General features: G+C 38.8%; 1 protein-coding gene across 2 annotated transcripts in view; it reads right to left on the bottom strand.

The window, feature by feature from the left end:
• ENOX2 (ecto-NOX disulfide-thiol exchanger 2) overlaps positions 1-27,068 on the bottom strand; it is a 321,651-nt gene that overhangs the window by 182,188 nt on the left and 112,395 nt on the right. For both annotated transcript variants that reach the window (XM_063083160.1, XM_063083159.1), the window contains one exon: positions 9,669-9,812. The gene's annotated coding sequence lies outside the window, so the exon portion shown is untranslated. The remainder of the gene's footprint in view (positions 1-9,668; positions 9,813-27,068) is intronic.

The following is a 27,068-nucleotide window of genomic DNA, read 5'->3' on the forward strand; positions in this document are numbered from 1 at the left end:
CTGATTTAATTGATTCCAGACACTGACTTTGGAGCTACACTGTCTGAGTTTGAATCTCATCTTTTCCACTTATTATTTGGACAAATTAGTTAGCTTATCTGTGTTTGAGTTTCTTTATCTATAAAGTGAGGGTAATAACTGTATTTACCTCATAGAGTTGCTGCAGAAATCAAATAAATTTGTTAGCAGGTTGAGCATCCCTAATCCAAAAATCCAAAAATCCAAAATCCAAAATGCCCCCAAATCTGAAACTTTTTGAGCATCGACATGATGCTCAAAAGAAAAGCTCATTGGAACATTTCAGATTTTCAGATTAGGGATACTCAACCAGTGTTTAGTCTGCAAATATTCCCAAATCTGAAAAACTTCTGGTCCCAAGCATTTTGGATAAGGAATACTCAACCTATAGGAGTAAAAAAGTTTTTTAATTGTTATACTTTGGTGTCATGGAAGAGAAAGGAAGACCTGTAGAGTTTGCAACCATATATGAATGACAATGATGAAATGGCAGCAGAGGTATTCTATATTTGAAATTCATGAAAATGAAATATCTTTACTGTAAGGGACTACTTTGAAGCTACATTATATGATATGAGGTTGGTTCCATTTGGAATTTGTCTCAATTTTATACATGGAGAAGTAAAAATCTAAATGTAACACATGTACTACAACAGCCCTATTTAATCGTACCACACAATGGACTGTCATTGCCAACTTCCCCTGGTATAAAAAAAAAATCCTAAAGATGGGATTTTGAAATATCAAAAGTCATGTTAATCTTAAAATAAATGGTGATGTTGAGAGTTGTGGAGGTTCTTTCCTACTTGCCACCATTACATGGGGAGGAAGAAACTCCTGTTCTGTTTGTGAGAGGGACAGAGAGTACTATAGAAACTTCTCTGGGCTTTCACCCCACTCTAGCTTGCTCTTTGATACAGGAGAACTGACTTATCTGACTCGTAGGATTAGAATAAAGTAAGTGCTAATTCATGGCCCAACCTGTGCATTTGGGTTCTGAGGTTCGAATTCCCTCCATCTGAGATGATCCTCTTTCTCTTATAAAGTGAGCAGAACTTAATCAGAGCATAGGCACTGTCTTCTAAAGGCAGACCTACAAGCTCACCTTACTCTTAATTTCTATCTTCTCTGAAGCATGACATAGGCCATTGCTCTCAATGACACTGGCAGGGTAAGTGGTCTGCTCTGCAGACTCAATCTTCCACACAGGTGGGTATCAAGGTATACATTTGGAGCTAGAGATGGTAAGAAGCCTCACTAGGCTTAGCCTCCAGACATATTCTTCAATCCAGTATTACCTATAATAAGGCTGATAGAATATTTTGTTCCTCACATGGCTTTTTGTGTTTTCTTCTCAGTTTGATTCAGAACTGGAAGGAGAAAAGCAATGTAGTTACTTCATGCTTTCAAACCCCAACAAGCAGCAGCAATAACAATAATAGTATTATCTGACAGTTTTCAAAATGCTTTCCTCATTAAACAAATGTGGAAACTGAGGCTTAGAAAAGGCTTCTGTGATTTACCCAACATCGAAAGACTAAGTGGCAAATTTAGTACTAAAACCCCAGTCTTCAGTATACATTTTACTACATGTCTGAGTATGCTCCTTTCTCTTATTAAGGCTAGGGAGGCCCTTACAGGCCCGAAGGACAAGAGCAATAGTTGCTTTGAGAACTTAACTAAGCTAAACAGGAAAGGAAAACAACTTCCCCAAATCTATAAATCTTCTTTCTCTGAAATTGAGTTTTGCTGACCTAAAGCTAATTTTTCTCAGACAAGTCTTTACCTACCAATCAAGAAACTGAAAGAGATCCTCTAGAAAAAACTTATGCAACAAAGTTTAAATCACAGACAAAACAAAACAAAACAATCACAGACAAAACATAATTATGAAATATTTTCCTATTTGAAGGAGTGGCCCTAAGGGTGTGCTGGGATGGGGGACACAAACTGTCCCTTCCCAAATGAGCTGGTGTCACGAAGAGTTTTTTCTGTGATTTGCTGAGCTGCCTGAATTCAGCTGTACAAAAGCAATTTGCTCATAGGTATTTCCCAGTCTCAAACTCCTTTTCTCTCTCGAGATCAAAGGGCCCTCCCCAGTGTGGCAGCCAGAACAGATATGGGGCCTCATACCACTGGGTTAGCTTGCTACAAATCAGGTAATACTACTAGCATAGGGAAAATCAACAGTTCTAGGTTATAAATAAACTTTCTACAATAAAAATGATTTAATCATATGCCATAGTCCTAGGCTACTCGAAATGATTATATAGGTCGGGTAATAACTAGTACTTGTTCTGCCATAAATTAACCATATGATTTTCGACAAGTTCCTTTTCTGGGTCTCAGTTTCTTTATTTGTAAAATGGAGTTTGGCGAGGTTGCCTCCAACTCTAAAATACTATGATTCAACATCCACCACTAGTCTCTATATTACCAACATATGAGGCTGACTTAACATTTCATGTCTGCTGAGAGAAGAACTCCAAAAGACTTAAGTACAATGAAGTCACAAAATCATTCCAAAGCTCTTCCAAATATTGGGGCAACTAAAGAGAGATGTATTTGCATTTTTCTATACTGCCTCTTTTGTGCCACCCTTGTTCTCCCCTCCCCCAGACAGTCCTTGAAGATGAAAACTTTCACACTGAGTTTCTATCAGACCTGAGAAAGAAAGAAGTCAGCTTGCTTTTTTTGATCCTCTAGTTATCAAGATAATGGTTTTATTTCTTGAAACTGTAATCAGATAAAGATGTCCAAAGGACTAAAGAAACTGAGTAAGGCTATTAGTCTACTCTTTTTCTTATTTTAATTCCATCTGAAGGAACAATACGCTCTTCTTGCCTTTGGCAATATAATAATTCAGCTGACATGCTAGAAATACCACACACTAAGATATAAAATGGTGGCATTTTCTCTTTTTAAAAACAATCAATGCTTTCATTTGTGGACTTCAAAGTACATGTGAAATAAAAGTCTCAAGTCCTTTGAATCTGAGGTAAATCAAAGGGCTGTAAGTGTCATAGAAGAATTTCCTGGTTCATTGCCCTTCTTCTAGGTAAGAAAGGAAACAAAAGTACTCCCAGGCAGATGAGTTCTCATCTCACTTTTATATTTCTCTTCCAAGTGAGAAACTGAAAGAAACAACTTTCCTGATATAGTTCTTCCTTATGTCTGACCCAATCTCTTCTTGCGGCTCTGCAGGCCCATTTCTTCTTATTAATCTAGACTTAGCAGTGCTGGAACTGTTCACTGTCTTTATATTGTCAAGTCTCATTTGACTTCCAGAAATTCTAAAGGAAACCTTGATAACTGAGTTAGGAGGTCTATGATCAAGACTAGATAGTTTCTGGAGGTCTTTATCTTAACATAACATTCCTGGTGATGCTAGTCTACCTTAGTCAGAGTCATTTCTCCTCTCTGGTTATTAGCACCTCATCTGTAAAATACAATAAGTATGAAAATACATTAAGAGAAAGAATGAGCCACCATACTGATGCAAATTATTATTGAATTGAAGGATCTCCCTGAAGATCTTGAACTGTTGGGATTAAATCATTATTGCAAATAGAAAATGGTTGAAGATCCCCATTTTCATACTAAGCACTTATTCAATACTGCATAGGACTGGGCATCATGTATTAAAGCAAAAATCTATCTTTCAACAAAGGCCTATAAAGAAAAGTCAATGGAAATTGGAATATGTCCACATCTAGATGTCCTCTCTGGTATCATAATTATTTCCAGTTCGTTGCCCACTTCTCCAGAGAGCTGACAACTTGTTTGAATACTAGTGTACCATGATGTTGCTTAAAACAATACATTTGATTATAGTCATCATCTAATTGGCCTTGTTGACTCATGGATTCTCCAACTTCAGTGGAAGTGTTTGATGAGAGGGTTAGGATCTCTGCTTCTACAAATCCAGGAAAAGAACTTGGCATTATGCTCTTACAAGGCTTTAATAATCTTTCCTTTTTTGCCATAGAGCACCACCTGAATAAGTGGATTTACTACCATCTTAGACAATTTGTGTAGCTGCAGCATCACCAAGAAAATGTGAAATTTGAGAGCCAAAACACTCTGAAGAATTCCGAGCTCACCTTAAGATAAAAGCTACGAAGCAGCTAGATCCACAAAGGAAGAGTTTGTGGTCAGATATGACAGTAATATCTAATCCAGATTACTGATTTACTTCACAGACAGTGAGGCAGGACATCCAAATTCCACCTATCAGTTTCCCTTGGGCACTTATGAAATTCCACCCGATAAGGAAGCAAGGATTATACTAGGGCCAGGTATTCTTTCAACAAGCACCCAGATTTGATTTGTCATCTCAGGGTATAATCTCACAGACGTCTGAGTTTGACCTTTAGGGACATGTGAGGCTGTCAGTTGATAAACATCAGATAATAGAGCCTAGTTTGGTGCAAAACTCTACCCTAGGAATGACAAGAAAATAATAGAGAATATAAAGGCAAAGGGAAAGCAATTATTTAACTGAATAGATGATCAATCAACAAATATTTCTTGAGTTTATATTTTGTACAAGACACCATATCTCTGCTAAAAGACAATGAATCAGGGGCCCTTCCAATAAAGGGCTAATGACTGAATTGAAATGCTAAAACATGCATATTAGCAGATAAGCAATAGTTCAAAGTAGCCCATAATCAATGTCAAGTGATCATATGAATGTAATGGCTGTTTTAGTATATTTTCTGTCACTTAGAATACCTGAAACTGGATAATTTATAAAGAAACAAAATTTATTTCTTACAATTCTGGATTCTGGGAAGTCCATGGTTGTGGGGGTACATATGACGAGGGCCTTCTTGGTGGGGACTCTGTGGAGTCCTGAGGCAGCACAGGGCGTCACATGGTGAGGGAGCATCAGCATGCTAACTTGCTTCTTCCTCTCCTTATAAAGCCACTGGTGCCACTACTGTAACCCATTAATACATTAACCCCTTAATCCATGAATGGATTAATCCACTCATGAGGTTAGAGCCCTCATGAGCCAATCACCTCCCAAAGATCCAATCACCTGTCAATATTGTCAATATTGTCAACATGAGCTCTGGAGGGGACAAACATTCAAACCACAGCAATAGCCAAGGGATTTCAGAAGTACAAGAGAACATTTCTAAACAGGATGATCCAGAAGGCTTCTTGGAGAAAGTAGGACTTGTACTAGACACTGTCAGTTAGACAAGATTTTGGCAGGTGAGAGAAGAGGGAGAACATGCCAGGCAAGGGAAATGAATGGCATGAGCAAGGTGCTGAGGCAGACGAGCATAGTACCAGTAGTGGATTGAATTATGTCCCCCCAAAACTCACTGAGGCTTGAATTATGTTGCCAAGTTTTATGTATTAGAAACTTAGCCCCCACTGGGACTGTTAAGACAGTGGGAAATCCTATTTTGGCAACTGAAAGGTGGAGCCTTAGAGAGGTGATTGGATTGTAGGACTGTGCAGTAGTGAATGGATTAAAAATGGTGGTCAGGAGCGTGGTTCTGAGGGCTTTAAAAGAAGAGGAGAGTCTGTCTTTCTCTCTCTGCTCTCTCTGCTTCCACCATCTTGCAATGTGAGGTCTGCTCTCTCTGCTTCTCGCACTGTTGTTGTAGAGAAAAATATAACTTAAACATATGCAATTTGCTTCTGTACTAATGCTTGCTAAAAACGAGAAAACATAACTAATGCCATTTTAAGTAAGGCAGCTTGTAAGGGGTTATGTAGAGGCCAAGCATAATCAAGGCGGGCCCAGGCATGCTAGATTCCAGGAAGGGAGGAACCACCACCCAGTTCCAGGGACCAGCTCCTTATCTAGAGGCCGCCTGGCCTGACCACAAGAAAGATAAACGATTGGGAAATATACTGTTCCTTATCGGTGTGCCAGCCTGCTAAAGACCACCAATAAATCTAAAGGTCACCTCAGATAACCCGTAAGCAGTATACAACTCATCCTGTTGCAAAAATCTGTCTAAAAACTGTATAAAAAGCGCCTGTGTTAAGGGCTCGGGGCTGCTCCTGTCCAGGAGACTGAGCGACCCCAGCATGCTGGAATAAACTCCTCTTGCTTGATTGCAACACTCTCTGTCTCTTGGTCTTTGCGAGATGAGCCTTCCCTACAAGTAAGATTCGTGCTTTCGGGCCAGTCTTACATTGTCACCACCAGATGGACTCTGGACTTCTTGGCCTCAGAAACTGTAAGCAATAAATTTCGTTTTCTTTATAAATTACCCAGTTCCAGGTATTTTGTTATAAGCAATATAAACAGACTAACACAGTATCTTTGGAGAAAGGTAGTTGATAAGCCTGGCTGAAATAGAAGACTTGTTTTGGGGAGTAGCAGAAAAGAAAAGAGAGCTGAAAAGAAGGAACCATGGAATCTCAGAGTTAAAGAGTTCCCAGAAATGATCAAATCCACGCTCTGCTCACCTTATTCTAACCTATTTATTTTCACACAAACACAGCTTTTCCTAGTCTGCCACCAATGTTTAATACACATTTTGGTAATGGGCCTAAATTCCCAACATCTACAGACAAAGTAACTATGCCACAGTAGTTAGAAACAGGCTTTGGAGTTAAAGGCCTGGCTAAACCACTTGCTAGACATTCAAGTGGGTAAGTTTATTTAACCATTATATTTTGTCTATAAATGTGGAAGATAGCACACTCACATACAGCGGAGGGATGAAGAAAAGGACAAAGAATGCTTAAAGGAGACAAAAAAAAGGGAAGTATATTGCCAAGAAAGGCAAAAGCAGAGAGAATTCAAGGAAGGGGAGGTTATTAATAGCATCAAATGAAACAAAGAGGTCAAGGTGGTTGATAACTGCCAAAAAGCCACTGACTTTGACAATCTGGAAGTCACTAGTGATGTTTAAGAGATCAGTTTTAGTACAAAAGGAGAGGCAGTTTGTAGAGGTATGGAAAGGGAGGAAAAATCAATGTGTATTGAGAAATGAGCTGCAGGCAAAGATCCCTCCTTCATTTGCAGTGAAGGAGAGGGAGAGAGATGGCTTTGACTCACTGGGGTTATGTGTTGAGTGATACAATGGCTGGACATGTATCTCAGCTTAGAACTGAAATGGCTGGCAGCTCCTATAAGGACTTCTAACCCTAGCTCTTCTCCCCACCATGATGCAGGGAATGGTGACAAAAGAAGAGAGAAGTTCCTACTCACAAAACATCTTCCCTCTTTCTTTTGTCTAGGACTGAAGAGGAAGGAAATATTATAAAGCAATCTGCCCATTTATAATATCACAAGATTTCCAGATGAACAATTACAAGAGACCTCCTGTATAGTAAAACCTCATTAATTTGGACAACACTAATTTGGAATTTGTGGTAATTTAACCTGGGCTGGAGTTACCTTTGTACTACTTACAATGAAAGGGTTCACTAAGCAAATAGTGTGAACAAGAGTTCAAGGGAGCTAATTTAGCTTGCCAGGGGCTTATTTCACCTGTTTTAAAGAACTTACTGTTTTTTCTTAAGGACTTCAACATATTCATTATTTGAATGCAAACTGATTCTGCTAATTATAGATTAGTGTACTCTACTGTTAAAATCCTATATCTGAAACAGTTACTTTGCTCTCACTGAATATGCTCATTAGAAATAAAACTGTGATTCTTTAAAGTTAGTTCACAATTCGGATTAATGCGTACCCCCTTTCCCTACCCTCATGAGTTAACTACAGTTCAGGAGGCATTACCCTAAATTAGCACATTACAACACGAATACAGTGGAAAAACTAGTAAGTGATCAAAAATGGCCTCAGAGCAGCCACAACAGATGTTTTAAAGTTGATGTCCTAAATCTAGTGCATTCTATCCATGGCAGGTTCCACCTAAAAAGCTGATTTAACTCTTACTTAACATACAAATCTGACAACATTAACTTGGAGAGCTGGTTGTTTGGTTTTTTTTAAAGTTCATAACTAATTAGGAGAAAAAGAGCTGCTACATGAAGGGACACTGAGAAGAATAAGTGACTGCAGACTGCAGAAAGGAGACAGGACATGTATAAAAAGTGGCTGTAATGACTAAAACACCACCACAGTCTAGGACAATTTAGTGTAGAGGTAAAAGGCCTATATTCCTTAGTAAACCCTGAAAACTATAATAGAGTATCAGAGTGCAGTACAATAACTAATGACCGGAATCGAGGCCCTAAATGGTCAAGCAAAGTTTAAATTATGTTGAATATATGCCTTAAAAAGGCAGACAAGTTTATACACACACACAATTTATACCCATAATTAACCATGTGAAATATGTTGATGCTTAAAAAGATGAAGATCATAATGTTATCATATAGAAGTCATGATGATAACAAAATAATAGCAACGATTAATAAGTGATTACTGTGTGCAGATAACATGCTAAGCGCTTTACCTACACCATTTCAACTAATTCTCATAACACAGTTCTAAGAGGTAGATTTTTGTATCACTTCTATTTTACAGTTGAAGAAACTCAGCAAGGTTAAGAGACTAACTCCAGGCCACAAAAGGAGATAGAGTCAGGATGAGAACCCAGGCCAGTCCCTTGGCTATACACTATGTCTTTCCACGCTCCAGAAAACACAGAGATCTATGAATCACTATTTTTTTGAGGTCTCCATATAGCTAAAATTTTACTGTATTTTCATCTTCCAAACTTGTGTTTAACAAATGCCTTGATTTATAAACAGAAAGATTTATGATCTAAGAGTACGTTATATTATATGTTTGTAAACATGTTCCATTTCACAAGCTGAAAGTAAAAGTAATGATAAAAAATAAAACAAAACGAAAAACAATAAACATGTCTGTTAGACCAATCCCAAAGTCTCTGATCAGTCTTCACATACTAGGGACTCTATTTCCAAATGAATAACCAAGCAACAAAGAAATGAAATTTTAAAATATCAAATAATCATTTAAGACCTGGTTCTCCTGTTGTTTCCTCACTCCTTTTGGAAAAATTTAACATGCGCATAGGTCAATGGGACATGAGGGATAGGGGTGGCGGGGGGGATTGCAGGGGACGCTAAAAATTCAGTAGGCTGTTACAGAGGATTTAGGAGAATCTGTTTGCCAGCTGTTCTAAGAAAACTATAAGGGCACATAACACATGTGGGCATAGTATGTATTGAGGGGATCAGGAGTGGAGGTGGGGAGATGCAAATATATGTAGTTATCTGAGTTAGAAGTAAAAGTGAGGGTGACCTGCCACATGTACATACACACAAAGACAAATGTACAGTGAAACCATTCACTCATGTAATTTCTTCTACCTAAATCAATGCTCTTTACTCATCTCCTCTTCTCTCGGGCCTATCCATTCTCCAAGGATCAGCTAAAAATGTTACTTCTGCCATGAAACATTTTATGATCCCTAAAGCTGAGTTAAACTCTCCCTCATTTGTGCTTCTATAGGTTTTTTCCTTTTACACATTTACCACAGATGATACTCTGTCTTATTGGAGTTATTCATGGATGTGCTTTGTTCCTGATGATTGACTGCATCAGGGCAGGGGACTCTTTCTCATTTAAGTCATTTCTATAAGTCCTAGCACAGTACCTGCCACATACTAGGGTCTGGGAAATGTTGATTCAGTAGCACTGACTTAAGACAGTGCGTTATCACCTAGCTTACCTGAAGGAGCATTTGTTCTCTTTCTTTTCTTGCTTGATTCCCCTCCATTCTCAATGAGGCCTTCTGTGACCAGAGGGCCACTGGCACTACCAAACTGCAGGGGCTCGTTGTTGTTGGCAGGGTCAAAGGGCAGCTGGTTCAATCCTAAAGAAGAAAAAGAAAGCCAAAGTCCAGACTCCATTAAGGACTGGGATGGTCTCCAGATTGTAATATATGAGCCACTAGTGGAAAACCTTTTAAATCGTAAGAGCCTAAGAGTAACAGGTAAATTCCTTAAAGAAAGCTGTCCTCTGTAATTTTTACAGATCTTATTGATAAGTACAGAATTAAAATGTTAAGACAGTGGCTCTATCATTCCTAAGATCTCTCCTGTTTCTGTGGGAACTTAACATTTTTGGCCACAAGCTAGCAATCATCTTCTACTTCCTCCCTTAAAGAGATAGGACTCTCCTTAAATGTGTCTATGGTTGGACCAACATTTCCTTTGAAAAAGCTTGGAAATTTACATTGGCAGGAGCAGAGAGAAGGAAGTAGGGAGTCAGGGAGCCTGTCAAAGATAAGGGTGGGAGAGTGTAGGATGCTCGGGGAGGGGCAGAGAAAGCCTTTGAGACATTTATTGTAAGGAATTTATTTTTTAATTCAAACTTATTGATTGGTCAAGATGGCGGTGGCTGCGGGGGTTGGCGCGGAGTAGCTGAGGTGGAAAAGGCGGCCACTGGGCCTTAGGCAGCCGGGAAACTTGTGGACCTTCCTCTTGCCATCTCTTAAGGGAGGACCGCTGCTGCTGGCCGGTCGTGGGGGGTGACCGCCACTTTGCCCCGGCAGGAGAGGCTGCCTCATTTACAGGCAACAGCTTTGAAGTGCGGAGCAGGAAAAGAACTGTTTCTTAGCTGCAAAAGCGAGTCTCGAAACAGGGAACACGGCGCCAGGGCTGCTGTGGATGCAGACAGGATCCCAGAGGCCGGGGCAGCGCTGAAGGAGGCCAGCTGCCCTATTCATGATTCGAGGTTTCACACCAGCATTAAAGAAGATTCCTGGGAGTGCCTGAGCCGCGCCGCGACTGAACAGCCCAAGGCGGCAGCGGCCGAGAACAGGGAAGGCGACAAACCAGAGACAGAGAGTGAGCACCCGACCTGGCACAACCCTGTGAGTGACCCCGGGCCCAGCTCTGTTCGGGGGGATTACGCCCACCCGGCTCCCGCCTGCACCACCAGGCCACTCACTGCCTCGGGGCTGCCTCCATTTTCCCAGGTGCGAGCAGCTCCGCCCAGCTCGGCCGTCACTGAGCCTTCCCACTTGCTTGGCCCGGCGCGGGGCTTTCTGGAGCCTGCGGGCCGGCCTCCCCTCCCACTCCCTCCACGGTTCTCTGGCAGGGCTGGTGGCGGGGGGCGTCCCCGGCCAGTGTCGGGAGGGCAAGGAAGTATGGGCGGGCCAACTGTCACTCCACCACACCCTGGACTCCGGCCCCCGGTAAACTTCCTGTTACTGGGAGGCAGATACCATCTCTGCAGCCACCAGTTCGGAAAAAAGCCTAACCAATTTCTGGTTGGGAATAGTGTGGTAGGAGAGTTCCCAGGTCCACTTGAACCTGCCGGAGAGCAGGCTGCAGGTGGGCGCTAGATTCAGTCTATGCCGGGGGGATACAAAGGTGAACAAGACCCGAGAAAGATCTACACAGTGCTACAAAGGCACCCAGAGAGACCGGTCGTCTGTGCCTAGCAGAAACCTGGTAGACTTCCTGGGCGAGGCGGTGCTGAGCAGGGTCTTGAAGGCCCAGCTGATAGAAGACGGGCGCAGAAGACACGCCCCAGCCCAGCACAGTGCGCACAGAGTGGGGAGACGTGCGGCCAGGGAGGCGGAGACTCGACAGAAACCACACACCCGGTGGGGTCGCCACTGCACAATCCAACAGCCTGGGCCAGAGCACACGGAACAGAGAGAAGTCCTGCACAGGAAGTGAAAGCTCAACAGAGATCACACACCCTGTGGTACGTGATCCACCAGCCCAGCAGAGTCCAAGCTGACCAGAAAGGCGGCTCCCCGGAGAAGCCCAAGACCCAAGGCAACCACACACACAAGGCACTAGAGGCCAACTGAGCAGTCACGGTGGGAGCCATACGAAATTGGCAACCACAGCAACATCCTAGTTAGTCATTAGTCTCAAACCGGTGGTCTGTGAAACCCCCTGCCACAATGAATAAACACCAAAAAAAAGATACCAGAAATACAAAAAATCAAGAAAGTACACTACCAAAAGTTAATAAATTTCAAACTCTAGATCGATAGAACAGGAAGGCACTGAAATAACTGACAAAGAATTTCGAGTGATAATTCTAAGGAAACTGAATGAGATACAAGAAAACTCAGCTAGACATCATGATGAAACGAGGAAAAGTATACAGGATCTGAAAGAGGAAATATACAAGGAAATCAATGTCCTGAAAAAAAATGTAGCAGAACTTGCTGAACTGAAGAAGTTATTCAGCGAAATAAAAAACACAATGGAGAGTTTAACCAGCAGGTTTGTCAAAGTTGAAGAGAGAACCTCTGAATTTGAAGATTGGCTGTCTGAAATAACACAAGCAGACAAAAAGAAAGAAAAAAGAATAAAGGACATTGAAGAAAATCTGAGAGAGATATCAGACAACCTCAAGCGCTCAAATATCCGAGTCATGGGTATTCCAGAAGGGGAGGAAAATGGAGATTCCATTGAAAACATATTCAACAAAATAGTGGCAGAAAACTTCCCAGGTATAGGAAAAATCACAGATCTTCAGATCCAGGAAGCTCAACGATCTCCAAACGTATTCAACCCAAAAAGGCCTTCTCCAAGACATGTCATAGTCAAATTGGCAAAACTCAGAGACAAAGAGAGAATCTTAAAAGCTGCAAGAGAGAAGTGTCAAGTCACCTATAAGGGAGCCCCAATCAGGCTAACATCAGACTTTTCATCACAAACCCTAAAAGCTAGAAAGGAATGGGATGATATTTTCAAAATACTAAAAGACAAAGATTGCCAGCCAAGAATACTCTACCCTGCAAGGCTATCCTTTCGAAATGAAGGGCAAATAGTATATTTATCAGACAAACAAAAACTGCAGGAGTTCACTACCACATGACCACCCTTACAAGAAATCCTCAAGGGAGTACTGGGTTTGGTTCCTGAAAAATAACTACCACTGCCATAAAAACCCAAGAAAAATCAACCCCACTAGTATAATAAAAATGGCATTCATGAAGAGAAAACAAGCAAACAAAAACACTATCTACAACCTAAGGAACCAACAAACACAGAAACAAACAGTAAATCAGAAAGCAAGGAACAAAAGACACCTAAGACAACCAAACAACCAATAAAATGCTAGGAATAAATCAACACCTTTCAATAACAACTCTTAAGGTAAAAGGCTTAAATTCCCCAATCAAAAGACACAGACTGGCTGACTGGATCAAAAAGGAGGACCCAACTATATGCTGCCTACAAGAGACCCACCTCACCCATAAAGATTCACATAGACTAAGAGTGAAAGGATGGAAAAAGATTTACCATGCAAACAGAAAAGAAAAACGAGCTGGAGTAGCTATTCTTATATCTGACAAAATAGACTTTAAACTAAAAACCATAAAAAGACACAATGAGGGACACTACTTAATGATAAAAGGACTGATCCATCAAGAAGACATAACAATCATAAATATGTACGCACCCAATGTTGGAGCAGCCAGATTTATAAAACAAACGCTATTAGACCTAAAGAAGGAAATAGACACTAATACCATAATAGCAGGGGACCTGAACACCCCACTGTCAATATTAGACAGATCATCTAGGCAAAGAATCAGTAGAGAAACACAAGATCTAAACAAGACTCTAGACCAATTGGAATTGGCAGATATCTACAGAACATTCCATCCAACAACCTCAGAATATTCATTCTTCTCATCAGCACATGAATCATTCTCCAGGATAGATCACATATTAGGTCACAAATCAAGTCTCAATAAATTCAAAAAAATTGGAATTATCCCATGTATCTTCTCAGACCACAATGGATTAAAACTAGAAATTAATAACAAATGAAACTCTGGAAACTACACAAACACATGGAAATTAAACAGCATTCTACTTAATGACATATGGGTCCAAGAAGAAATCAAGCAGGAAATCAAAAAATTTATTGAAACTAATGAAAACAATGATACATCATACCAAAACCTGTGGGATACTGCAAAAGCAGTATTGAGGGGAAAATTTATCGCATTAAATGCTCACTTCAGAAGAATGGAAAGATGGCAAGTGAACAACCTAACACTTCACCTTAAAGAACTAGAAAAACAAGAACAATCCAAACCTAAAGTTAGCAGACGGAAAGAAATCATTAAGATCAGAGCAGAACTGAATGAAATTGAAAATTAAAAAACAATTCAAAAGATCAACGAATCAAAAAGTTGGTTTTTTGAAAAGATAAATAAAATTGACAAACCATTAGCATGGCTAACAAAAAAAAAGAAGAGAGAAGACTCAAATAACCAAAATTAGAAATGAAAAAGGCGATATTACAACTGATTCATCTGAAATACAAGGAATCATTCGAAACTACTATAAACAACTATACGCCAATAAATTTGAAAATGTGGAGGAAATGGATAAATTTCTGGACACACACAAGCTCCCAAAACTGAACCATGAAGACGTAGAAAATTTGAACAGACCAATAACAATAAAGGAGATTGAAGCTGTTATCAAAAGGCTCCCAACAAAGAAAAGCCCAGGACCAGATGGATTCACAGCAGAATTTTACCAAACATTCAAACAGGAATTGACACCGATTCTTTACAAACTATTCCAAAAGACTGAAATGGACGTAAATCTCCCAAACTCATTCTATGAAGCAAATATCATCCTGATACCAAAACCAGGTAAAGATATAACCAAAAAAGAAAACTACAGGCCAAAATCCTTGATGAATATAGATGCAAAAATCCTCAATAAAATACTAGCAAACAGAATACAGCAACACATACGAAAAATTATTCATCATGATCAGGTGGGATTCATCCCAGGGATGCAAGGTTGGTTCAACATACGCAAATCAATAAATGTGATACACCATATTAATAAACTCAAACACAAGGACCATATGATCATCTCTATAGATGCTGAAAAAGCATTTGATAAAGTTCAGCACTCATTCATGACAAAGACCCTCTATAAGTTAGGTATACAGGGACAATATCTCAACATAATTAAAGCCATATATGCCAAACCCACTGCCAATATCATCCTGAATGGGGAAAAGCTGAAAGCTTTTCCTTTAAGAACAGGAACTAGACAAGGATGCCCACTCTCACCACTCCTATTCAACATAGTGTTGGAAGTACTAGCCAGAGCAATCAGAGAAGAGAAGGAAATAAAGGGCATCCAGATTGGAAAAGATGAAGTCAAACTGTCCCTGTTTGCAGATGACATGATCCTATATATCGAACAGCCTAAAACCTCTACAAAAAAACTCTTGGAATTGATAAATGATTTCAGCACAGTAGCAGGATACAAAATCAACACACAAAAATCAGTAGCATTTCTTTTCTCCAATAGTGAACATGCAGAAAGAGAAATCAAGAAAGCCTGCCCATTTACAATAGCCACCAAAAAAATAAAATACTTAGGAATTGAGTTAACCAAGGATGTGAAAAATCCTTATAACGAGAACTACAAACCACTGCTGAGAGAAATTAGAGAGGATACAAGAAGAAGGAAAGATATCCCATGCTCTTGGATTGGAAGAATCAACATAGTGAAAATGTCCATACTACCCAAAGTGATATACAAATTCAATGCAATCCCCATCAAAATTCCAAAGACATTTTTCTCAGAAATAGAAAAAACTATCCAGACATTTATATGGAACAATAAAAGACCACGCATAGCCAAAGCAATGCTGAGCAAAAAAAATAAAGCTGGAGGCACAACACTACCTGACTTTAAGCTATACTACAAAGCTATAATAACCAAAACAGTATGGTACTGGCATAAAAACAGACACACTGATCAATGGAATAGAACAGAGAATCCAGAAATCAACCCATACACTTACTGCCATATGATCTTTGACAAAGGCACCAAGCCTATTCACTGGGGAAGGGACTGCCTCTTCAGCAAATGGTGCTGGGATAACTGGATATCGATATGCAGGAGAATGAAACTAGATCCATACCTCTCACCGTATACTAAAATCAACTCAAAATGGATTAAGGATTTAAATATACACCCTGAAACAATAAAACTTCTTAAAGAAAACATAGGAGAAACACTTCAGGAAATAGGACTGGGCACAGACTTCATGAACACGACCCCAAAAGCACGGGCAACCAAAGGAAAAATAAACAAATGGGATTATATCAAACTAAAAAGCTTCTGCACAGCAAAAGAAACAATTAACAGAGTTAAAAGACATCCAACAGAGTGGGAGAAAATATTTGCAAAATATACATCTGATGAAGGATTAATGTCCAGAATATATAAGGAACTCAAACAACTTTACAAGAAGAAAACAAGCAACCCAGTTAAAAAATGGGCAAAAGAGCTAAGTAGGCATTTCTCTAGGGAAGATATACAAATGGACAACAGACATATGAAAAAATGCTCAACATCACTCAGCATCTGGGAAATGCAAATCAAAACCACATTGAGATACCATCTAACCCCAGTTAGGATGGCTAAAATCCAAAAGACTCTGAACGACGGAGAAAAATGAACTCTCATACATTGTTGGTGGGACTGCAAAATGGTGCAGCCTCTATGGAAAATGGTATGGAGGTTCCTCAAACAATTGCAGATAGATCTACCATATAACCCAGCTATCCCACTGTTGGGAATATACCCAGAAGAATGGAAATCATCAAGTCGAAGGTATACCTGTTCCCCAATGTTCATCGCAGCACTCTTTACAATAGCCAAGAGTTGGAACCAGCCCAAATGTCCATCATCAGATGAGTGGATACGGAAAATGTGGTACATCTATACAATGGAATACTACTCAGCTATAAAAACGAATGAAATACTGCCATTTGCAACAATATGGATGGACCTTGAGAGAATTATATTAAGTGAAACAAGTCAGGCACAGAAAGAGAAATACCACATGTTCTCACTTATTGGTGGGAGCTAAAAATTAATATATAAATTCACACACACACACACACACACACAAAAACCGGGGGGGGGGGGAAGAAGATATAACAACCACAACTACTTGAAGTTGATACGACAAGCAAACAGAAAGGACATTGTTGGGGGGGGGAGGGAGAAGGGAGGGAGGTTTTGGTGATGGGGAGCAATAATCAGCCACAATGTTTATCGACAAAATAAAATTAAAAAATAAATAAATAAATAAATAAATAAATAAATAAAATTAAATTAAAAAAAATTTAAAAAAAAAAAAGAGAAATCTTGGTTTTATATTCCTTGAATTATCTCCTGATATTTTTCCATTTTTTTCTTCATCCTCTTCTATTTTTTATCTTTTTATTGTAACAGTCGATTGCACATGTCTGTGGGTTACAGAGTTGAATATCAATACTTGTGTGTAATATGTGATGCTCAAATCAGGATAATTAGTATATTCACCATTAAACAATGTAATCATTTTTTGTGTTACAAGGTTTGTGGAGCTGATGCAGATACAATCATTAGACTCTCCTGGTGTTATTTCAAATGATAATACAGAGGTTTCCAAAATACAAAACCGTAACTCCACGGCAAATGAGAAAAGGAAACAAAGATAGAGATATTGTAAGGGGTTTATTTTATATCTGAAGTGGTGGAGAGTTATGATCCAGGTTTGGGCAATGTTAATCTCATCCCTTTCAAATGATGTCAGAAGCATAGTCACTTTACTATGCTGCAACATATAAAATGGCAAAAGGCATTTTCTGCTCTCCAAGTCTTACACAGTTCAATCAGGGGCAAGCAGAGAGAGTTTCTTACTAGCACCTAGAATTTCAAGTGTTTCAATTAAAACCTCATGAAATACGGAATCAAATCTTGTTCAATCCCAAAGTTAAGACATCTCTTCTAAGCATTTTATCCACTGTTTTTCTAATCCTATTAAAGGGGAATTAGGTTGGTCTTATATGGCACATTCTTTAACCCCCAAATTTTCTATGGCTCATAGCTGTACAATCTTGAGGTAATGTTGTAAAACGTCAATAAAAAACTTGGAATCCTGTCAGCTAAAGGCCAATCAAGTTTCAGTAAAATGAATGCTAAGGTTATAACAAGATGACTTTACATTACTAGTTTTAATAAAGAGTATCCCTTCCTAATGTTTTTAGCCCACATAACAAGAACTATTTCTTCAGCAACCAGACTCCACCTGGAATACAACCATTAAGTGTCTTCTGGGACTTGTCAAACATTCTTCCTTTACATCATGTGAGTGACTGAGTGAAAGAATGAACCTTGTTTTGGTATCTTAAGTCAACTGTTCACTGTATCATATCCATGTCCTATTAAATCTCTACCATGACTAAAACTAAAGAAACAAACATCAACTGCTAGAATGCAATTCTGCCAGTTGTGACAACATGGATGAGTCTGGAGACAATTATGTTAAGTGAAATAAGCCAGACAAAGAAACAGAAATACCACATGTTCTACTCATAACTGGCTGCTAGGAAGGAAGGTAGGGAGGGAGAGGGGTAGGGAGGGAAGAAGGAAGGAATGAAGGAAAGAAAGAAAGAAAAGACCACAACAATATGTTGAGCTTTCAGAAGGAGAGAAACCTAAGGATACTAGAGATGGGGGGCAGGGGCAGGGGGTTTGGGAAGTGATAGGTCGGGCAAAGGGCATAAAGAAATATCACGATGTATAAGAATGAATATGCTAATAAAAAAAATAAAAAAAAGAAAATATTGAGCTCACGACCAAGACTATTTTCAAAGACTAGATTTTTATATTACTTACAAATGAATATGTTTTTTGCACCTGAGTAGTATAGTCTCAGAATCAAATATGATTAGTGTACTATTCCAAAACTTTTCTCAGCACTTCTTTCTGAAAAATCATACTGATCAAAACAAGATGCATGGAACATAGAATGGTATAGTGAAAAGAGCCCAACAGATTGGGGTTCACACGGTTCACACACTTTGCTGGCTGTATAGCTTTTGACAAGTCATGTAACCTCTTAGTCTTAGTTTTATAAAGTGTAAAAGGGGAGTGATAACACTGCACAGGGTTGTTGCAAAGGTAAACAGGTATAATTTATGATAACTATACTGTTTTAAGTGAATTAAAGCAAATTTTTCCCCTGTAAGCTTGTAAGCTCTTCTAAGGAAGAGCCATCTCTCTCTCTCTCTCACTTTGACAACTGTATCCCTGGTGCCTAGTACTATGCCTAGCACATGAGCAGTGAATGAATGAATTAATAATCTTCAATAGGGTAGGGGTACATGACTCATTCCATTAACCCATGTAATTAAAGACCTGACAGCTGATAATCAACAATTAATGCCACAACTTAAAAGTTGTGATGCTGATTATATCAACACTACTTATAATCATATGTTAAATGCATCTCCATCATTTGAGTATATAAAGCAGGATGGTAAAATCCTGATTAAAAGGAATACTCAGAAGTTAGGAGGTTCTGATTAATGACAGTTAATTAGAAAAGTCTTTCTTATTTTGTCTTGCATTTGATAATTTTACATAATAATGTATTAGTCCATTTCCCTGTTTTATTAAGTAGGTGACTGAGGATCTTACAGAGCTTCAGAGCCATTATCTGTAAAAGGAGGCTAATAACAGTATCTAACTCACGGGACTGCTAAAAATATTAAATATTTTTAATATTTAAATCATATATGTAGATCATATATGTAGAACATTCTGCATCACATTGGGCACATAGTAGATGCTCAATTAATATTAACTGCTATTATTATAATATTCAATTTCCTTTTTTAATTTCTAAAATTGTTAATGTATAATGTGAGATTGGTCTGAATTTGCCCAATGATATAACCTACTTTCTTCATTGAACCTTTTCATTGCTGTTTATACCTTTTTCTGAAAGTTGAAGGAATCCAGGAAAAAGAAAATCTGGTGAGTTAAACATATTTAGTCAAAGACATTAGATTATAATTGTTCTTTCCCTTTAATTAGTCCCAGATGATAACTTTAGGGCTTTAGGTATCTCATTCCTTATACTAGTGTACAGATATTTTTTGGCATTGAATAAGGCTGAAATTTCATATACTTTCTATGTATCTACCTCATATATGATATGTGAAAATCCTGATAATTCAGCATAACATCCCAGGCCTTATTTTTTATAGGGAAAGCTCTCACTTTGAGGAGAGAGAGACATCTCACTCAGTAAGCTGATTCATTGAACACAAATCCACATTTTATATTATCAGGACCCAAAGATTTGTAATTCGAGAGCAAGGGCTATGGAGGTAGCAAGATTCTATGACACCAGTGCTTCCTAGCTACTTTTATTGTATTGTTTCATTTCTCCCTTAAGAAAGCACCAAATAGACCAGTAAATCAGCAAATCAATAGTTACTTATAAGATCTTTTCTGTCATATATATATGTGATCCACGAATGCTATTTTAAGTAAAATAGCCCCATTAAAATTATTTAAATCCTAAAAAGAAAACCACCACTTTAATTCCAAGAGTTCTTGTTGCTGAAATTTCAGTTATGACATAAACATAAAAATATGAGCAATTACTATATTGTAATTCTCACTCACACTACAGAATTTATCTTTAAATCTTTTATGGAAGCAATTTCTACAATTTTCTACTAGACATGATGAAACTGGAAAATATTAGATTTGGAAGAAACTTTTGAGGTTATCTATCTAGTTCATTGTCTATGCAGTGCAGGAATCTTACCTATAGAATTCTTGACCGGCCTGAATCCAGGGGCTCCTTCTTAGTCTGGGGCCCATTTCTTGCTTGGTTCTTAGGCTTACTTTCTTTACTTTTATAAAATTACCACCTACTCTATTTTGGGGGTTCCTTTTATTTCCCCAAAACTGCCTGTGAAGAAGGATACATTTTGTTTAAGTGTCATCTTGCTTATTAGCCTTAAAATGAACACATGGGATATCTCACTTTTTAAGAATTCTGATAACCACTATAAGAAAAACAACTGGGGGAGTAATGGATAACTAACAGAATAAGGTCAGAAATTTTCTAAAGTCTTATAAATTTCTCACAGTCCTTGCCCTTTTATTCCTGAGGATAAACTTTTTAAAACCTTGTACCTTGTTCATTTGTTTCCCTCACATCTCATCCCCTCATTGCCCAAGCACACAAAAGTTGCCGTTTGTCCAAAGGGAAGCATGAATTGATAAAATAAAGACAAATAAATAATAAACATTAATATTACATATTTCTGCTATTTTATCTTATGTTCACAATTAAACAAACCCATGTGGTAAGGTAATCTTGTCTAAAACCAAGTTGACTGGGGTAGACAGCTAACCAGCTGTTATTTCATGTCATGTCAAAATATAGATTATCTGACTTTATAACACAAATGAGGCTGTATTAGAAAGTATGCATATTGAGGAAGGGGGGGGGGAGGGCGGGGGCCTGGGTCTACGGAGAATGACATTTCTCATCCAATGGAACCAGGGGGTTAAACATGTCAGAATGAAGTGCGGCTCTTAGTGAATACTCCAATCTGCTGGTCAAGAAGTTCACATGCAATGATGCCTGCCATACAGATGCAAATGATTTGTAGCCTTGGAGGGAAGCACTGAAGAATTTTCATGATTCTTGTAAAAGAAGATCAATGATGTCTCTGTGTCCAGTTGCTGTAAAAGTTACTGTCACAAATCGCTTTATAGAGTTTTCCACTATCAGGTCAAATTAGGACCAACCTTCATGATGCAATCTAACACTTTTAATGATTGCTTCAGGTTATAGTACTGAAATGTGACTCCGTGGGTCCATGCCACTTCTTACTTGTAGCTGTGGCCCATAGACTGTATAACCATAGCAAAAAGAAACACAATTCCACCCTGGATCGTTCCCCTTTGAAAGAAAATGGTTGAAGTCCTGAGAAATCTGGTAAATTCAATTCAAGGCAGTAGTCTCCAGTCAGAAATTCACATTGAAAAATACCAGTTTTTGGCAACAGGAACATTCTAGCTAATTTATATGTAAAACAAATTTCTGTAAACTGAGTCATTTTCCAAGTGATTTTAGTTTAGAATCAGATATGGGACTCCATGGTGGAGGGGGAGGGTCGCCAAGCTAGTTTTTAATTCAAAACTTTTGGAGAAATAGGGTGTTAGGATAATGGCCAGGCCCTTAATGTGCTGGCAAGTGCTTTTGCAGGATTCCTCTCTGGGAGCCTCTCTCACTTTCATTCACCCCTCCTCCTTCCTTACTCTGGGCGTGAAAACCTCTGACTTCACATTTGCAGCTCTCACTACCCAGCCATTCCACTTACTACATCTGAGGGAAAATTTATGATGTCCAAAAGAGTTGGACTGCAATATCACTTTTCAGCCATGGGGGTTAGTAGCCAAAACAATTGAATATTTTTCAGTTCTAGGTCTGAACTGATTTCAAACAAATAAACCCACTTTGTCAAATTTGTGAGGTTCAGTATTCTGTATAACTAGTTTAGCTGTGTAAGGGTAATTGTAAAAGATTAATGGGTAAGTGAAGGTAATGGGGAAGAGATAAGAAAGAAAAGGGAAAAAGTCCTCTTCTACTAAGGGGCTTGCTTGAATGGTGGTGGGCATAAAAACTTTTAGAGCAAAATGTATGCTTAAGTCACCTTTTTCAAGGTGTGACACAGGTCATAGGCCAATTTTCATTGGCAGTGATCCTTCAGCAACTTTTAGTGACTTCCCAAACTACTTAGTCAAGGCATTCAAGCCCCTCATAACAAGGCCCTGTCCACTTCAAGCCTTGTCTCCCACCATGCCCCAGCTTGTATTCTATCCCAACACTTCTTATACTTTTTATGTGCACACATGTTCCCTGGGATCTTGTTAAAATGTGGATTCTGATTCAGTAAGTCTGAGATATGCTCTGCTTTTCTGACATGTTCCCAGATGATGCTGATCCTCCTGGTAGAGGTATCACACTTTGAATAGAAAGGACTGACACTAGCAAAATGGGGCTACCTAGCATTTACTGAATCCATCCAGTTCTTTCCTACCTCCACGCCTATGGCTCACACTTCTCCTCCACCTGCTTCTTGATTTCCAGCCTTTTAAATAGAATCCTGGCACATCCAGGCCAGCAACTGAGCCAGCCAACACCCAGGATCTTGAGATTGGGGCTGGGCCAGCCCTGTCCCCACCTGCAACCAGATCCTAGAATGTACTTATTAACCACGTATGTTTCTTTGGGGTGTGTGACTTATCTGCTCATGTCCTTCACCAAATTTCTGCTTAGACTTTTCTAACTCATTCTTAAGAGTTCTTTTTGCAATAAGGATGTTAATCTTTGTGCGTTTAAAAAAAAAAAAAGAAGAAGTAGAGAGTAGAATAATGGTTACCAAAGGCTGGGAGTCTTGCGGGTGGGTCATAAGATTAGAGGCAAACTAATGGAGACAAAACTATGCTATCTACTCTAAGTGAATAATTGTGCAGGATATGCATATATTGAAACAACACACTGTACCCGACAAAAATAAATATAAATAAAATTGAATTTAGAAAAAAAGTGAGATACACACATACACATACAAATATTATCTTTCCTTTAGGGTTTATCTCAGATGCTATTTCCATCATGGAGTCTTTCCTTACCCAATACATACACAGCAATGGAGAGAGGGGATCTACCCATCAGAACTACCATTCATTGGTGGTTTAAAATGTGCCCCACTTTATATACATTATCCCTTTATTTTCTAGTTATTATTCCCATTATACAACAAGGAATGGGAAACTTACAGAATTGAAGTAAATTTTTCCAAGGCCACATAGCTACTAAGCAGTAGAACAAGGAACTCAGACTTTTTTTATTCTAAAACACTATTCTGGCTGTCTTAGATCTTAATCCATACTTTTCCTATGCCTTTGAGAGCATGCCTTGTGTTACAATTCTTTGGATATTTTGTCTTATCCTCTCTTTTCTCCTGCCTTACCGTACCCACCTGCCTTACCGTACCCCGCTAAGTTGTAAATTCTTTGAGGACAGACTTTACACCTCAGTCATTTTTTAATCTCTCATCCCCCAGTATGCCTGGCATGGTACCTTGTATAATATTATAAGCAGTCCAGGAATGTGTATTGAACTGAACACAGCTACAACTTTGGGTAAAGCAGTTGTTTCTCACTGCAAACGCCAACCAGCCTGCTGCTAGAGCAAGTCATGAAAGGAAGAAGGAAATACGTTTAGGTTTCTTCAGTATTTCTGGTGTCCTCTCCATCCTAGGATTCCTAAAGACTCTTTGGGGAGTGGTGATAGATTATTATACACTCTACCTATAACCCTGTCTCTGCATGACTTCATTCCCCCTTTTCAAGGAACAAAACAGCCCTTCTACTGACTAAGAGCCTCATATGAGAAAAGACTATGAAAGAGATCCCAAGTATGGATCTTCTGTCAATAACTCTATGTACAACAGGTTACAGATCCTGCTTTACAAACTACAGTCAAGAAAAGACAATCACTGGAGATGTGTTGTCCAATACAGTAGCCATTAGCCACATATAGCCATTTAAATCTAAGTTTAAATTAATTAAAATGGAATAAAATGAGTAAAGAGCCAAAAAAATGTTTACATTGTGTAATGATAAAATAAAATAAAATGGGATAAAATGAAAAGTTCAGTTGCTCAGTTGCACTAGTCACATTTCAAGTGCTCAATAGCCACATGTAGCTAGTGGCTACCATATTAGACAGCATACATATAGAACATTTCAATCAGTGCACAAAGTTCTACTGGACAGTGCTGCTCTAGAGTCAGATTTGCATTCAAACCCACACCTGCCACTCACTAGTATGCCAATTACTAAGTATGCCACTTACAAGGTGTATAAGACAAGTCTCGATCTCTCTGAGACTGTTTCTGCATTGTAAAATGGGGATGGTAATTTCCCTTTACAGAGAAGTGAGGAAAATTAAATAAGAGAACGTATGTTTAAGTTTAAGGTCTACCACATATTAGACAGTAAACAAGTGTTAGTGCCTTTCTTTTTTTTTTTTTTTTTTTTTTTTTTGTCTTTTTCGCGACCGGCACTCAGCCAGTGAGTGCACCAGTCATTCCTATATAGGATCCGAACCCGCGGCGGGAGCGTCGCTGCGCTCCCAGCACCGCACTCTCCCGAGTGCACCACAGGCTCGGCCCTTAGTGCCTTTCTTCTAACCCAATCAGGGAGTTATGAATTTGCCTCAAAACTGGAATAAGAACATTTGAGTGGTGTGGCTCCTTAGACCCCCAGACTACATCTATTTACAGCTTGGAAGACATCAGCTTTGCATTCTTCTTCTAACCCATTATTTTTTTCTTACAGGTAATACACAGCCATTAAGGTAAATCATTAATAAACAGTGCTGGGAGTAGTCAGTGATTGCTCTTTACTTGAACTATGTTTAGGACAGAAGAATGTATTTGTCACCACTTTGAACTTCCCAACATGAAAGAACTACATTCTCCCCTTATAACTAAAATACCTCCTCCCAAAGCCTTAATGAGTATTCAGTTCCAGTTGGGTGCTGTACTATTAGAACACTGCTAGCAGTGACACCAAAGCTAAAATGGAAAAGGATCATTTCTCTCTAAATCCATATTTTCCTATGCTCAGAATGTTCTCTGTGTTTTTCCTTTGGGACTGACATCTCACAGGCCCAGTAAAGGTGAATTATTTCAGAAAAGTCTGAACTAAATCTGTTAAGGTATTTGAATTCCATGAGCAGTAAAGCAAAATACGTTATTTCTAACTTCAAGAAGAATGCTTCGGGACTCTTTTCCCCTATACAATTTAAGGCTTGGGAACACAGCAAAATCACATTCTTTAACGAAAACAAAGATCAAAAAAATGTTGATTCGATAGAACAGTTCAAAATGACAGATGGTAGATGGGTGATCTATCATTTTCCTTAGGATAAAGTCTGGCAGTCTTCAGAGGAACTGAGACGAGAAAGCCATATTTTGCTGTAGTGTAGCCCTGGGAACAGTTACAACAACTACCCTTCTCTTTACATCTTTTGGGGGTGGGGGATTAGAAAGATGGTGATTCATCAGTGCCTGCTTTGAGCTGGCTTGGCCATGCTGCAATTCCTGTTGACCAATTTTCCACCTGAGTGACAGGAAAAGGGCAGGTTCCTAACACACTGACCATTAGGTTATCTGTATAGTACTTGCCTGAGAATGTGCCCAGAGGTAGTATATTATGGGCATTTCTATCTAAATAAAATAAATAATTGCAGCCTTCAGAGCCTGAGGGCAGAGTTGTTCTGGCATTGAAACTGAAGTCTATCTTGTCAGATCTGTAATGAGGTCTTCCCTTTAGGCTGATTGATTTCATAAAGCTGAGGCAATTATCAAAAGCAAGCACTGTTCTCCCCGCAGAAACCACTCCACTGGTTTGAAAACTAACTTGTCAGCCGGATCTGGTCAGGAGCTTAGGCTGAGCCAGCCTTTTCAATAAGAACTGTTACTACACACAGAGAACACCAATGTCCTCTAATAGACTTAAGACACCAGTAAATAAGTTGTAAACAAGGTTCAGCAAAATAATTTCACATGCTGTGATTGAGTGAAAATTGAGATAAATCTGCATTTTAGTGTAAGATGCTTTGAAGGGGAGAATGAGAGTTGGAATTCTTTTGGTCTTCGGAGAGTTAATTTTAGAATGCTAGAAGGATACTGATATCCTTTAAGACTGATGCACTGCATGAATAACATTTGTATCTTTGTTTTTCCCAAAATGTACACACTAATTTCACCAGATTTTCTTTCTTTGTTTATTCAGCCTTCATTAACTATTTATCCAATCACTGTGCTACAATTTTAATTACCTTCTAATTAACCAATGATGAGTTTGTGATTTAGCATTCCCCAAAGATAGAACTACAGAAATATGGTAAGCTTTTATTTACATGTTCAAAATTTTTATCCTCCCTCCTTCCCCTCACCACATTAACCTTGCTATACTGTATCATTAATGTTCTGGAGTTACGCTTTTTTCATTCCTAATCTTTGATCCCCATTTGGACTAGTTTTTCAAGAATGTATGGTAAACAACCCTTGCTGTTGGCTATGAAATTAAACACAAAGGAGAAAACAGAGATTCCTCTAATATGCTAATGCATCTTTATAGATCCATACCTCCACCATAACAATTTCACCTCAGGAGTATCAATACAGGGTGTTGACAAGTGATTAATTTCTTTAGAGAAGTCT

Source organism: Cynocephalus volans, chromosome X (genome assembly GCF_027409185.1).
Source record: "Cynocephalus volans isolate mCynVol1 chromosome X, mCynVol1.pri, whole genome shotgun sequence".
NCBI lineage: Eukaryota > Metazoa > Chordata > Mammalia > Dermoptera > Cynocephalidae > Cynocephalus > Cynocephalus volans.